Source organism: Rattus norvegicus, chromosome 9 (genome assembly GCF_021556685.1).
Source record: "Rattus norvegicus strain SHRSP/BbbUtx chromosome 9, alternate assembly SHRSP_T2T, whole genome shotgun sequence".
NCBI lineage: Eukaryota > Metazoa > Chordata > Mammalia > Rodentia > Muridae > Rattus > Rattus norvegicus.
Window position 1 is genome coordinate 16,137,328 of NC_141542.1, and position 7,822 is coordinate 16,145,149.

The following is a 7,822-nucleotide window of genomic DNA, read 5'->3' on the forward strand; positions in this document are numbered from 1 at the left end:
ATTTTATCACAAATCATTTATTTTATAACAAATCATGATCACCCTATTGTGTGCAATGAGGAAACCTCAGAGATGTGGAAGGGCTGATCAAAGGATCATTGAGTCTCTCTCATCCCAGTGCAATGGATCCACAGATCCATGGGGTGTAAGAGGAGAGAGCTCAGATACCAAGAGAGAGTCTCTCTCATCCCAGTGCAATGGATCCACAGATCCATGGGGTGCAAGAGCAGAGAACTCAGATACCGACTAATTCCTGAGCATAGATAACCAAATTCCAGGGGAGGTCCCTTGTACAATGGCCACAAGTGCTTGAGTGATAACAGCCTTGTCACGTTTCTGTTGAGATCTGAGTTTGCAAACCAACCATAGCATGAACACTAATCCACAGCATAGGGCTGCACCAAACAGAGCCACTCCTGATAAGTAGTGGGCACCTCATTTGGTTCTCCTCAGCTGTTACCACCAAGGGCCGTAGTCAAGCTTCTCCTATAATAAAATTTAGAATTCCCAATTGTTAGCAACTACTCCAGAAAGTTCACCCACTGTGCTTGTCTAACAATAGATTGGGGGAGGAAAACTCCAGACACTGCAGACACAATGTCTGCAGCAGTAATGGCTGCTACAATAGCAGTGAAAGTGTAAAGGTCTTTTCCAGGACAGTTCAGGATCAGTCATTTTTCTCTGGAACAACCAGCAGACAATGGAACCATTTCTGAGATCTGTACAACCAGGGCAGAGTTCCACAGTCCACAGCAGCTTTACGCAGGTGGCATTCCTGTGAAGCTACAGTCTGTAAAATCACCAGTTAAGGCAGCAAGAGTCACCAGAGAAATGAGGGGGGCAGCAACGGCTGGACTCCAGTCTTCTCCAGCAAGCAGCAGTGCACAGAGGGTCAGAGAGCGGGCCATAGTGGGACAGGACACATGCAGCGGTAACACTGACTGCAGCAACGCCAAAATCTCTGTGATGACAAATGATGAGGGGGAATCTTCTATCTTCCTCTCAGGGCAGAGGAATGACTTCAGGGACCCGAACCAGGAGAGCTGAATCTTTATGTAACCAGGATCAGCAACTCTCAGCAACCACCTCTGGCAGCTGGCACACTCTTGTAGCATCCTGTAGAAAAAACACAAACATTCCCTCTTCCCCATATAAAATATCTGGACAGGATCATGTCAATATGTGGATCTTTCTATTTCACCTAGGAAGAAGTATGCCTAGTTGTAGGGTGCCATAAACTTTGGCATCCAAATTTTAAAATTGAAATAAAGGAGCATTATTTAGCATACAGGGATATGCTAAATGCTAAATAGGGAGTCCCCTATTTATTTATTAAGATATAGTAAGGATATTATTTATTAAGGTAAGTCCTCGAGGATTAAATTGAGGACACTGAGCACTTGTATTTATAAATTGACTTGTATACCAAATTATTGTCTCCAGCATTATTGTTTTGGATATATAAAGAATGAGATTTTTTGACTAATTATTCCTATGTAAGGCCTATTATCTGTATGGTATCATAGTCCTCCCTTGCTAAAGAGCCCAGGCAATCCAGTTTGAGTTTTTAAATGTCCTATAAAGGAACAGTACTTAGTGCTCTTAACCACTAAGCCATTTCTCTAGCACCTCACAAACTTTATTTACCTAAACATAAGCATTAATTAGAAATGTCAAATCTTGTAAATATTGTCCAATTTAGTCTTACTAGAAATCCCTGAGCTGGCAGGGTGAGGCTGGGAGTTGAAAGTAAGCAAATGGAGTCTTCTTCTTTTCATGAGGGTGTGTTATCAACTCCATTACCATTTTTAAGGAGCTGGGTCTATGGTTTTGTTTAGTTGTCTGAGCCAGAGCACTGAAAGGACAGTGAGTTGTCAGACAATTTACACTGAAATCACTCACTGATTTTAAGTAGAAAACCTGTCTCTAATAAAGCATTAAGTAAATGAAATCAATTGTCAACCACAAGCCACACATTGGCTATCAGTATGTGAATTGAAGGCTTGATTTAAAAACAGTGGCTAAACTATGGAATTTAATAATCTGTGTTGAAGCAACAGAAACTCAAGAGAATAAACAAGTGATCCAATCTTATATGTAGCCTTTTCATTAGATGAACCACCTATAAATACAGTAAGCACATTTCCTATGGGTAGTATGCACAAATATACAGGCAGTACAAAAGCATGTAAAAGGTAAAATTATCAATTTTGCCTGAAAAAAATTGTATATGTAATAGGCCAAATATCAGTATTTTGTAATAACCAATTAACTGTTGTTTGGAATAAGATATGTTTCAGCAGGTTTCTTTTTAAAATACTTCCATGACTCTAGTCTACAATTCTGTATTAACACAGCTGAAGCTTTATCTCCAATGTGCATAACAAAGACCTAAGTCCTCTGGTAGGGTGAGGTACTTAGCCAATTAACATATCCTTAGAAGCTTAAAATTAGCTTCAAATATTCTTTTCTGGAGTAGTGTAACAGCTACTCCCCAAATATTAAAGCTCATTTTGAGAGCAAAGGTTTGTAGTAAAAATTTCCAAATACACTTAAAGATTTAAAGTTCTAACTTTTTACATTGAAGAAGCGACAAAATTACATAATATAAGGCTGTTAGCCATTCTTAATGATATCACTTTATGGGCTCTCCAAAACTATAAGCAAGCTCACGGAATGAAAACTCAAAACCAATCCTCTAAATCTATCTTGAAATGGCAGCTGGAGTAAACAGACTGGCTGTAATGTTCTCACAAGTTCTAAAACCTCATCAATCTTTCATAAATCTTGTAACAATCTCTACCTGTTTGATTTTTCTTAATTAAAAATAAGTTTGAGTTAGTCAATGTAACATTGGCAATCCTTAATCACAATCTTTAAGTTCTCCTTGTAACACCAGAGCACAACCACAAGGTCACCTGAGTTCTGAGTACCTGACTAGGCAGCTGTTCTTGGGGCAGTGGAATTAGCATCAAAATACAGATAGTTTCAGGGCAAACCACAACTAGGAAAGCAAAACTCGACCTCCAACAATCTAGTACAAAGTTTGACTGCCAATTCCTATATATGAACGCACGATGGTGTAGTCTCCAGTACCTCAACAAAGAGACATTGTCCTAAACTCTTTTAGAAGCCTGGTTTCTAGAATAAGAGTTCCATAAAAATATTACCTCAATTTAGACCTGTTTCCCTAGGTTGACTCATGCCACATATTGTCTAGAATGACTCCATCCAGATTACCAGCTTTATGTCAACTTTCTGTTAGCAATATTATACCTTTTTAACCATATCCAATAACTAAAAAAGCCAACAATCTATGACCAAGGCAAGTAGAGCATATTTACACATTTAATACCAAACAGAAACAAAATTGAAGTGGCTACACATATCTTTAATATTTAGACAAAACACCATTTTTACCTTTTTATCTATGATTTTAAGAGAAGCACCTTGTCACCTGTTGAGTCAAATAATAAGTCAGGGATATCTCTAAGAGAAACAGCTGTCAGCTCTTGTATCAAAGAAGCTGAGAAGCTGCTGGTGCCTTTAAGATCAGCTCGTGCAGACGCTTAGCTCCTGGGCAGCTTTGCCAGCTGACCCAGACTCCTGGCTGTAGGTGCAGGGCTCTAAAGGCCTGATTGTAACTATTTTTTATTCATTTGTCCTTTTTGAAACGAGTTAAAACCAAATCAAGATGTGAACGACCAGCAGATAAAGTTTTTACCATTTTTTCTTTTGAACATGAAACATCAAACATTTAAACAACGAGAAGCAAGAACCACAGACATAAACTGACAGACATGGGGACATCCTGGTGCACCAAGGACAGACAATAGACAAAGAGGGAAAAAAATAGATGGTGTTCACGGTGACTATCCACTTGAGTGGAGTCGATATGGACGATGGATTGTCTCAATTCCTGGACTAGTCCATCAACGTGTTGAAACCCAATTCCTGTAAGATACTGAGATATATTATCTGAGCAGCACGACTGACATTCGCCAATGGTATGGAAGTGAAACACAGTCCTGAATATTTTTACTCACAACCCAATTACATTATCTCCATCAAGCTGTGTATGGGCATTGAGATGTCCTTTTGTTTGATTCTCCCGAATAAATTTACAGGCAGTCTACCTCTATCAAGTCTAATCAGTATGACTCTGCAAAGCTTCTAGACCCTAATCACACCTTTTACAAGCACAAAGACAAAGTTTTTCTCCCAAAATACTGTCTTCCTTTTATCTCCTTTTCTTTTCGTTTTTTCTTTAGAGACCTTTTTTCCCTCCGACATACTTTCTTGTTGCTCTGTAAGGACCCTCTGACCTGTCCTAACGGCTGTAACAGCTTCCCACACAAAGAAAAAAATAAACAAAATTATCAGCCTTGTCCACGAAGGATCCATAACTTTCAGTTTCTTCACAGTGGCTCTCCACCTAGGCCCATATCTTTCTTCTTCATAGCGAGCTGCCTCATCTTCTAAATCCTCTTCCTCAGAGGAGCCAAACTCGTCTGTTTCTGTACTATCAAGCCCCAAAACCTCTAACTCCGTTACCGGATAAAGGCTTTTTTTCGGGGTTTTCTCCTCCTTTCCCTGTTTATTTAATTTAATCTTAGCAGGGAGGCCCCCTTTTTTATTCAGGGTCTCCTTTGTATTCGGGGCCCCCGTTTTTGCAGGGGTCCCTCCCTCAGTAGCCGAGGTGGCCACTGTCCCCGGGGCGTCCTTTCCCCGTTCTATCACCTCTGACGGTGGTAAGACCGCAGAGGGGCCTGGTGCTTGAGATCGATCAGTATCATTTTTTCGTTGCAACCTTTCACTACGCTCCGTTTCTGACATGCTTTCCTGAATTTCGTCCAGGGCCTCTTGGCCTGCCGCTATTATAGGATGAAAAATATCCTTACCTAAACAATCCTTAACCATCTGCCAAATTCCTAAAGTTCCCGGCCTCAGACTACCATGTAATAAAGGCCTCAACAGCACCCTCAGCAGAAGGAGAAAGATACGATAGGTCAAGATCAAAAAATTTGGAAATTATCATGTCTCTCGGAGCTTACCTTAATTCCTGTAGCTTCTGGACCCTCTCCGTGAACGGAGGCTCCCCTCGGCGCCTGGCGATGGTGTGGCGTTTTTTATCCCGGGTTTCGGCACCAGATATCCCACGCGCGACCTCTCGCCAGCAAGAAAACACGCGGGGACATACGGATCTTTGCTACAGTCAAAACTTTCATTCAATCTTAAGGAGAGCCCCACACGCCCGCATGGCGCGGCTTTTATACACCCTAGCGTGGCGCATCTACACCTGATTGGTCGCTTACCCATGATCTCATTAGGCTCGCCCCGGAGTGGGCAAAGACCTGGCACGAAGGCACTCTTGCACATGCGCACACAGTTAACTTCCTGAAAGGAAGTCGGCTGGCGCGGCGAAGGCCAGCGCCATCTTGTAATGGCGGAGGATATCCTGGCCTTCCACGTGGGGCGCAGTGGAAGCCAGCGCCATCTTGTGGTGGTGAATGTTATAGCGGCCCTCTACAGAAGGCCTTGGTCCTACCAAGGCTGGTCCCCTAAAGGTAGGGTTATGTCGGGGGGTGTTTGAAATGAGAGTGGTCGGGGAGGGAGACACCCTTCTAAAAGAAGTGGATGGGATAGGGGTATTATGTCCAGGAAACTAGGAAAGGGAATAACATTTAAAATGTAAAAAAAAAAATCCATTAAAAAAATAAAAAGAAGTTAGCACCTACAAAGCTACAAGCCCTTCAAGATTTAGAAACCATAAATTCCCATAACTATGGTGCAGAAATACTTTTTTTTTAAAGAAAAGGATACTCAATATATATGGCCCATGCTCAAGAGAGAATAGAAACCTAAGAATCATCTCTTCAAACATTTCTAGGAATTTTTGAGACAATTTTGCAACTTCTGCAGACTTCTCAAACATTTAGTTTTACTGATTTGAAAAGTAAAAAATATGAATTTAATGTGTGAGAGTAAATTAAAAAAAATTAATCCTTCCCTAACCATTTTATCTGTGACCTTTACTGATTTTCCTTCAGGAATTTTGTTTTATATGAACCTGAAAACCAAATATTTTAAGTTTTTTTTTTCTTTTTCTTTCTCTTTTTTTTTTTTTTTTTGTTTGAAACTGTAGTACAAAGAATATTAAATCCCTTGTTCTTATATGTGGGGCTGACTTGTGTATGTGTTATACTGAATGGTTTTCTATGGTTGCATTAAGGGCAATTATTCATTGTTTAAATCCCTTAGATTTGAGTTAACATCAGATTCTGGGACTTTGCTCAGCATATGATCTCAGTAGCTCCATGTTCTGCCATAGTTGATTTTCAATTTTCGTGATAAGACACCAAGATGAAGTCAATTTCTAGAAGAAGGAGTTTATTGTGCACATGTAGTATGAGAGGGTGCATCTGTGATCATTATGGTAGGTGTAGAGAAAAAGACTTTTGCTTTGGTGGGAGAATTGGACTCTGATGATGCCATGTAATCTTGGTTTTTGTTGCCTGGGTTCCTGCGCTTGGGTTCCTGCGCTTGACTCTTGCCATCAGGTTGTCTCTGGTGTTTCCTTGTTTTGCTATTTCTGACAGTGGCTTGACTGTCCTATAGGCCTGTGTGTCAGTAGTGCTGTAAACCTGTTTTCCTGTTTTCTTTCAGTCAGTTATGGGAACAGAGTGTTCTTCCTCAGGCATGTAGTTGTTCCTGTCCATTGACTTTCAGCTGTCCTGTGGGCCGGAACCAGAAGGGCCTGCCCCTACTTCTGGGTCCCTGTGCACAGCGGGCCCAGATGGCAGTAGGCATTTTCCTCTAAAGTCATAAATGTGGGCAGAGAGTACTCTCCTCTGGTTTCCCAGGCATGTCTGCCCCTATGAAGGTCTAGCTCTCTCTCCCATAGGATTTGGGTAGAGGGAGCCGTTTGACTGGATCTGTTCAGATCCGGGCTCAGTAGGGACCACAGGACTTCTGCAACTTGACTACTCCTATCTTCCCATGTTCAGAGGCACTGTACAGTTTCCTCTTGGTCCAGGGATGTGGGTAAAGGTGGGCAGAAGTGGCAGTCTCTCCCACCCTGCAGTCTCAGGATTGTCCACAATTTTGGGGAAACAGCTCTCCCTCCCATGGGGTTTGGGAGCAGAAAGCTGTGTGAAATGTATTTCTTAAAATATTTTCTCCACTTCCACTCTTCTTTTCAGCAAGGCAAATTTTCAGTTGAAGCACAATTTCATTTTCCAGTCAATTTACATAAATGATCCTGGGTTATATATCTGATACTCTTTTCAGCAGTGGAAAAGGTGAATGTGCAGAAACTACCCAAAGTGAGTTATTTGTATAGACAAACTGACAAGTTATATATCTCTCTGGCTCACCGAGATAGAATCATATTGACTCAATTGAAGAAAAAACATAAAATGCAAACACCCTCCCCTATAAGTATAGAATTACAAATTTCAATGGTTAATAAAATAGCAAGTTTCTGGTTTTTGCTAAAGTCTAGTGATATGCCAGGGTTTCCATATTTTTCAGTTTTCTTTGGGTACTTTAAAAGAAGTAAAAAATTTTAGTTAAAATACAAATCCCTGGGTCTGCCACTGGACACACTTCCATCCTCAATTCTGATAGTGTGTCTGGGTTCCCTTTACTCCTGTAGATATTTCAGGGTACATATCTGCAGATTGCAGCTATTTGCTGCTTTCTGTGGTGTCACTGTGTCACTGCTCTAGAGGTAGTAGGATCTAGCAGGATGGAACCTAATAATGAAGCAAACTCATTCTTTTTTTTTTTTTTTATTAACTTGAGTATTTTCATATACATT

General features: G+C 40.9%; 1 pseudogene; it reads right to left on the reverse strand.

Annotated features, from left to right (window-relative positions):
* Positions 1-521: 521 nt before the first annotated feature.
* LOC148003363 (uncharacterized) lies at positions 522-4,920 on the reverse strand (annotated as a pseudogene).
* Between the last annotated feature and the right edge of the window lie 2,902 nt (positions 4,921-7,822).